The 6,482-nt window shown below is 37.8% G+C and overlaps 4 non-coding genes across 4 annotated transcripts; 2 read left to right on the top strand and 2 right to left on the bottom strand.

Moving 5' to 3' along the window:
• The first annotated feature begins 1,492 nt into the window (after positions 1-1,492).
• On the top strand, positions 1,493-1,565 carry Trnak-uuu. Its single transcript has one exon. It is a non-coding gene; the product is annotated as a tRNA-Lys (tRNA).
• A 1,175-nt stretch (positions 1,566-2,740) lies between these two features.
• Trnak-uuu lies at positions 2,741-2,813 on the bottom strand. The gene has a single exon. It is a non-coding gene; the product is annotated as a tRNA-Lys (tRNA).
• A 2,313-nt stretch (positions 2,814-5,126) lies between these two features.
• Trnak-uuu lies at positions 5,127-5,199 on the top strand. Its single transcript has one exon. It is a non-coding gene; the product is annotated as a tRNA-Lys (tRNA).
• A 1,191-nt stretch (positions 5,200-6,390) lies between these two features.
• Positions 6,391-6,463, bottom strand: Trnak-uuu. Its single transcript has one exon. It is a non-coding gene; the product is annotated as a tRNA-Lys (tRNA).
• Positions 6,464-6,482: the final 19 nt, after the last annotated feature.

The raw sequence follows: 6,482 nt of genomic DNA, 5'->3' as shown, positions 1-6,482 counted from the left end.
CAACAAACAGCCAGCATCCAAGTCCGTTGCTAAATCGACCGGAGCCGCCACGATTTGGTATCGGTACATACTATACGAGTATGTACCCTTCTTCATTGTCTTCGACGAGCAGGAAAGTGTGTCAAAAATTCTCGAGCGTATCCAATCGCACGGAGAAAAAATAATCTATTCTTGCTACACAAGTGCGCCTTATTTTATATGGTGACAAATGTAAAACATCTAATTTGATAATTAGTCTATCTAAATATGTTAGAACTGTAAATTGTTGTATATTTATTTATTTGTATGAGTTACATATGGCATCGTCAGGAATGTTAGGAAGTTTTTTCTCTGTACCTTTAAGAGTTCTAACAATAAAAACCCGGGCTCTCCGTTTTGCCGCCGGAGCTTAGCAAACATCGCACTCTCACAATCTCTATTGAAATTTCTCAGACACATATCCGTGGAGTAGAAGATACGGCAGCGTCTATAGATACAGAATGCAGAGGCAACGTTGTTCGTCGCACAAGCTGGGTATATCCACGAAGTCGACAGTAAATGGAAACACAAATAAAAGGTGCTAATTTCCTGAGGGTTCAATTAGATGTTGCTCTGACTTCTGTACGATTTCTCTACAAGTTAGGAGTTTTGTTTTATGCTATGTACCACTTGCTAGAACAGAACTTTTACGGAAACTGTTGCCAAAAAGAAATACGATTTTAATTTAAATCTTATATATTTTACCTTTGCAAGAAATATTTATAAAAAAAATAAAAACCCGCCTGTCCACGGTCTTGAACCGTGTAATTATACTTTAAAAGAACAAAGCTCTACCAACTAAGCTACTCAAACGCATTTAGAAAATCGCTTGTAAAGGTTTCATTTGTGTCAAATATTCAGAAAGCACACGTATAAGTGCAAGCAGTACAAACAAATTTAAAGCAGTTCAGAAAGCTTTCGCCACAAGTTTTTTATTTTACGGATCCTACAACTTGTTAGAATATATTTAACGTAGAGATGTATTTTCTATATTTATACATATACTGTATTTACCTCAAGTTGTTATTCTTTCATTGTTAGTTCATTCATCATAGTTATTTATTATAGTTATAGTTAGTTCATTATAGTTAGTTATTTTCATCACAAGTACCGACAAACTCATTTTCTTCACTAATATACTGTTCTGCGCTCGCAAGAATCTGCACAAAAAATTAGTTTTAACAGTAATTTAAATAGGCATTGTTATTTAAGGAGTGGTATAAGTCTTCATTCTTCCAAAATTTATTTAAAATACATGTATAACAACCTATGAATCAAATTTAAAGAACAAAAATTGTAATATATTACTTCCGAGCTTATACAATTTGATAAAAGCGGACAACACAATTAAATATGTCAAAAGTAAAAAAAATATACTATTACAATTTATTTTTATAATTTAAGTGACGTATGATTGCAGGGACAATACTTTACATCCCTCTCATAAACGTAATTTGACGACCAACGTTCGAATGCCCGGATAGCTCAGTCGGTAGAGCATTGGACTTTTAATCCAAGGGTCCAGGGTTCAAGTCCCTGTTCGGGCGGCAATCTTTTTTTCCTTATTTGAAAGTGTCGATTTTTACGTGATATATATTTTATATGTATATATATTTTTTGTTACGTAAGTCTTACGGCCACTCCTCCTGTCCTACCAACCGGCCTGTCCTACCAACCGGTCGTACGGGTCGATTCGCGAGAAAATAGACACGATATTGGAAATTTTAAAGGATCGAGGAAATATTAGTAAGACTGTGTGTTTAAAAAATCAGCGTGTTTAAGAGGTGCATAGAGTCTCGATTAGAGATTAAAGATCTACAATGATTAAAAATTAGGGTTAAGTAGTTTCTAGTGACGTTTAGGCGACTAACCAAGTCGAGACTATCAGCGAATTATATTACAAATAAGGACTGTTCTACGGTTAGCTAGGGAAGGTAAATTAATTAACATTAGTCTACTGGAATAAGGTGGTAAAAAAGGTTTGCTTCCCGATGTAGGCACCGTAAGGCCTAAGTAAAAACTTTTGTTTTTCCAATCCCTTTCATTTAAAATGATATTAGCAATTAAAGATAATAAATAGGCATTGAGAATCAATGATAACGTGCTCAGAAATGACACTAAAAGCAAGCGAAAATGAAAATTATTTTGTTTGCGGCCGGGCCGCAAAAAGATTGTGGTCCAACCATATTGGTTGGGCTGATAACGGCAGTTCACTCCGGTACGCTATCCCACTACTGCCTACCACGGGAACTCTTGGCTGCTGGTTTTCACCCCTGGCCCGGTTCATCCCTCCTTAGCCAACCTGAATGCCACGGACTCCTCCATGGCACCCATATTGATGGCAAGCTTAGTGCGGACGTTCCGTCAACATGAGCTGGTCCGCTACGCAGTAGATCCCAGCCTCAGGCCATCCCACAATCAGACCTCACAGAAGCGTGATTACAGAAGCTGCCAACCTTCCAGTCGAAACTTTCGTGTCTAAAACTCAGCCACACGCCTCCGGATTGTATTCGATTTGGACGAACTGCTTTATCGGCACACCACTCCATCGACACGAAGCAGTCTCTGCGACCGCGTTGCCAACTGCGACTGATAAAAGCAGTGGGCTCTAAGCTAAATACCTTCTGGTCGAAATTGTTGGTTCACTTTTTAATTGTTTCACAATTAAAAATGACTTTCTCATTAACGAAATAAAAAAAAAAAATATTAATAAAAAGTGGATCGCCCGAACAGGGACTTGAACCCTGGACCCTTGGATTAAAAGTCCAATGCTCTACCGACTGAGCTATCCGGGCATTGCACAAGGCGCCGGCGAACTGCCCTGCTATCTATAGGAAAGTACAAGCGAGCAATTTAAATAGGGTCCTTGTCCAAATCTGCTAAGGTTCGATAGAGCTGAGTACTTCGCACCCGCCTCTTTTTTGGCATATACATTACATGAAATAAACATTGAAAACAATTTTAAACGTGTGGGAGTGGCAATTCTGTGAAACAATAAATTTCTACATATTTTGATTCCTAGATCTGGACGTTTTTCGAACCCGAAACGCTAAATTCTTCATAAATAATCTAGTATAAACATTTACTCTGCTAGTATCTGAGTTTACCCTTTTTTTTACCTCGCTAAGAGGTATTTTTCTTTGATCGGGATTTTAATATAAATCGATAAAGAGCCTTCCTTCGCTTTCTTCTACGTGTTAAATGCTTTTCAACATATATTATGTATATCTTAGACCTTTTAATACTACAAGTAAACAACTAGGCTAGTAATCCTGATCAAGAATATTTGTACTTTATATCATCGGACACACTTCTTTCTACCTGTGACAAACTTTTACCAAATATTGCTTTGTCTAAATCGTCTTTTTCTCTCAGGTAAAACATTTCATATGTCAGAACTTCGAATTTAATTGTAGTAAAAATCAGATGCACTTAGGATTTAGTTGCCGAAGAACTAGTTAAGATTACATATACAACATACAACATTTTCTGTATAAAAATTTAAGCGTGCCGAATGATGGTTTATTATTTGTGCCAAGTAAGTTGTGTATTTATAAAGTGCGAAATGATTATTCGTGTTTTTGATTGATATTCGAAGTTTTCGGACACGCTATCAATTTCACATTGCTTATTTCAGACGTCAACTTCAAATAAAAAGTTCGCATAAATATTTTAATAAATAAATATTTTATTCCATTTTGTCATTTGGCTTAACGAAAGCTGTAAGCACTTGGGTCAAAAACATTCAAACTATAATTCCGATTATATTATTATAAATTCAATTACCGGCTGTTCATATGACAGGATATAGCCGTCCGATTTTCATCAAACTGAACCGAAACACGGGAGTTGCTCGACTATCAGATACCCGTTACTCAGCTAAGGGAGTGCAAATGAGAAAGCTGAAAACTTTTTTTGGCTGCTGAGCGTTAGGGTGGACGGGGCCAAATTTTGTGGACATATAGATTGAAATTGAAAAGATAACTAATAAAATGAAAACAAGAGAAAATGCTATAGTCGACTTCCCCGACTATCAGATACCGAGAAATTTCAACATTGTGAGTATCGGTAGAAATTTGTGAAAAAATAAAATTAAATCTTAAATGTTAAAAATGTGACAAGTTATATTCAAAAATGAAAAAATATCACATTTTAAAAAAGTGTGGGCATGACAGTTTTGGGCAGTTTGTGGGCGTATCTATAGAAATCTACAAAATATATAAAAAATTGAAGCTGCACGCTGTTGTAGTTTCTGAGATCGAGGCGTTCATACGGACAGACGGACATGGTTAGTTCGACTCGGCTATTGATCCTGATCAAGAATATATATGTATACCTTATATTGTCGGAAACGCCTAATTCTGCCTATTACATACTTTTCAACGAATCTAGTATACCCTTTTAGTCTACGAGTAACGGGTATAAAAATATGTATGGACACATTTTTCAAAGACTCTGCGGTTTGGGACGGTTTGCTTTAAAGTGGGCATGGCAAACAATTTACCATTACCCATAGAAAGTAAATTTTAATTTCTAGTGATCCTGATCAAGAATATATATACTTTACAGAACAATGTCCCGATCTAGGGAACATAAAATATAAAAATTTAGTGTTTCACAAAATTGTCACGCCAACATATTATTTATATGCAAAAAAAATTGTTGGCTACGCCCACACACTGCAAAAAAGTTTCACGACCATAATTTTGAAAGTGATTTGATTTTATTTTTGTATTCCCAATTTGTATCGATTTACCAAAAAAATGTTGATATTTCTATCCCGCATTCCTATTACGTGAGTAACAGGTCAGATACCTGTCGATGAAATCGTCTATAGCGGTCTCTTTCATATGTTAAGTCACTATAGTCCACTGGTTATTCATGGCAAAACGAAAAGCCTTTGGCATGGCGTGGGTCTTGCAACATACATACATACATTAACTTGTGAAATTGGAGAGTCCGTTCTAAGATTACGGAGTTGCTTAAGAGGCGGGTGCGAAGTACTCAGCTCTATCGAACCTTAGCAGATTTGGACAAGGACCCTATTTAAATTGCTCGCTTGTACTTTCCTATAGATAGCAGGGCAGTTCGCCGGCGCCTTGTGCAATGCCCGGATAGCTCAGTCGGTAGAGCATTGGACTTTTAATCCAAGGGTCCAGGGTTCAAGTCCCTGTTCGGGCGATCCACTTTTTATTAATATTTTTTTTTTTTTCAATTCGTTAATGAGAGTCATTTTTAATTACTTTTAATTACAGCCCTAAAAAGTGAACCAACAATTTCGACCAGAAGGTATTTAGCTTAGAGCCCACTGCTTTTATCAGTCGCAGTTGGCAACGCGGTCGCAGAGACTGCTTCGTGTCGATGGAGTGGTGTGCCGATAAAGCAGTTCGTCCAAATCGAATACAATCCGGAGGCGTGTGGCTGAGTTTTAGACACGAAAGTTTCGACTGGAAGGTTGGCAGCTTCTGTAATCACGCTTCTGTGAGGTCTGATTGTGGGATGGCCTGAGGCTGGGATCTACTGCGTAGCGGACCAGCTCATGTTGACGGAACGTCCGCACTAAGCTTGCCATCAATATGGGTGCCATGGAGGAGTCCGTGGCATTCAGGTTGGCTAAGGAGGGATGAACCGGGCCAGGGGTGAAAACCAGCAGCCAAGAGTTCCCGTGGTAGGCAGTAGTGGGATAGCGTACCGGAGTGGACTGCCGTTATCAGCCCAACCAATATGGTTGGACCACAATCTTTTTGCGGCCCGGCCGCAAACAAAATAATTTTCATTTTTCGCTTGCTTTTAGTGTCATTTCTGAGCACGTTATCATTGATTCTCAATGCCTATTTATTATCTTTTGCTAATATCATTTTAAATGAAAGGGATTGGAAAAACAAAAGTTTTTACTTAGGCCTTACGGTGCCTACATCGGGAAGCAAACCTTTTTTACCACCTTATTCCAGTAGACTAATGTTAATTAATTTACCTTCCCTAGCTAACCGTAGAACAGTCCTTATTTGTAATATAATTCGCTGATAGTCTCGACTTGGTTAGTCGCCTAAACGTCACTAGAAACTACTTAACCCTAATTTTTAATCATTGTAGATCTTTAATCTCTAATCGAGACTCTTAAGGCTATCAATACTAACCTTTTTAAACACATAGATCTTACTAATATTTACATATTTCCTCGATCCTTCAATATTTCCTATATTGTGTCTATCTTCTCGCGAATCGACCCGTACGACCGGTCGGCAGGACGGGAGGTGTGGCCGTAAGACTCACGTAACAAAAAATATATATACATATACAATATATATCACGTAAAAAGGATACATATGTATAATTTCCAATCGACACTTTCAAATAAGGAAAAAAAGTTGCCGCCCGAACAGGGACTTGAACCCTGGACCCTTGGATTAAAAGTCCAATGCTCTACCGACTGAGCTATCCGGGCATGTACACGTCATTGCCCA

Source organism: Drosophila erecta, unplaced genomic scaffold (genome assembly GCF_003286155.1).
Source record: "Drosophila erecta strain 14021-0224.00,06,07 unplaced genomic scaffold, DereRS2 tig00000000-arrow-pilon, whole genome shotgun sequence".
NCBI classification, from domain to species: Eukaryota; Metazoa; Arthropoda; class Insecta; order Diptera; family Drosophilidae; genus Drosophila; species Drosophila erecta.
The sequence above is the reverse complement of the archived record's forward strand: the minus strand, read 5'-3'. Positions and strand labels throughout refer to the sequence as shown.